This window comes from Sinocyclocheilus anshuiensis, unplaced genomic scaffold, assembly GCF_001515605.1.
Source record: "Sinocyclocheilus anshuiensis isolate Anshui unplaced genomic scaffold, SAMN03320099.WGS_v1.1 scaffold876, whole genome shotgun sequence".
Classification (NCBI taxonomy): domain Eukaryota; kingdom Metazoa; phylum Chordata; class Actinopteri; order Cypriniformes; family Cyprinidae; genus Sinocyclocheilus; species Sinocyclocheilus anshuiensis.
The window spans coordinates 233,109-234,143 of NW_015549619.1; the positions used below are offsets into that span (position 1 = coordinate 233,109).

The 1,035-nt window shown below is 56.8% G+C and overlaps 1 protein-coding gene across 1 annotated transcript in view; it reads right to left on the bottom strand.

The window, feature by feature from the left end:
* LOC107659344 (A-kinase anchor protein 9-like) overlaps nt 1–1,035 on the bottom strand; it is a 137,082-nt gene that overhangs the window by 94,899 nt on the left and 41,148 nt on the right. The gene's annotated exons all lie outside the window — the stretch shown is intronic.

Here is a 1,035-nt window from a genome sequence, read left to right on the forward strand (position 1 = left end):
CTCACACGCGCGCGCGCACACACACACACACACACTCACACGCTCACTCACTCACTCACACACGCACACTCACATTCGCACGCACGCACGCACACTCACACACACACACTCACGCACTCACTCACACACACACTCTCACAGACACACTCTCACAGACGCACCTACTCACTCACACGCTCACTCACACGCACTCACACGCACACGCTCTCACGCACACGCTCTCACACACACGCTCTCACACACACGCTCTCACACACACACTCTCGCACGCACGCACGCACACTCACTCACACACACTCTCACAGACACACTCTCACAGACGCACCCACTCACTCACACGCACACGCACACGCACACGCTCTCACACACACGCTCTCACACACACGCTCTCACACACACGCTCTCACACACACGCTCTCACACTCTCACTCACACTCACGCTCTCACACACACGCTCTCACACTCTCACACTCACAGACTCACTCACACACACTCTCACAGACACACTCACGCTCACTCACACGCTCACTCTCACACACGCACACGCACACACTCACTCATACGTGCGCACACACACATACAATCACTCACACGCTCACTCACTCACACGCTCACTCGCGCGCGCACGCACGCACGCACTCACTCACTCACACACTCTCGCTCGCTCGCTCGCTCACTCACATTCGCACGCACACTCACACACACACACACACACACACTCACGCACTCACTCACACAGACACACTCTCACAGACGCACCCACTCACTCACACGCTCACTCACACGCACACGCACACGCTCTCACACACACGCTCTCACACACACTCTCACAGACACACTCGCACACACACTCACACGCACACGCTCACATACGCTCTCACACACACGCTCTCACACTCTCACTCACTCTCACACTCACATGCACACACACACACTCTCACTCAGACACGCTCACGCACGCTCACTCACACAAACGCTCACGCACGCTCACTCACACACTCACTCACTCACACACTCACTCACACACTCACTCAC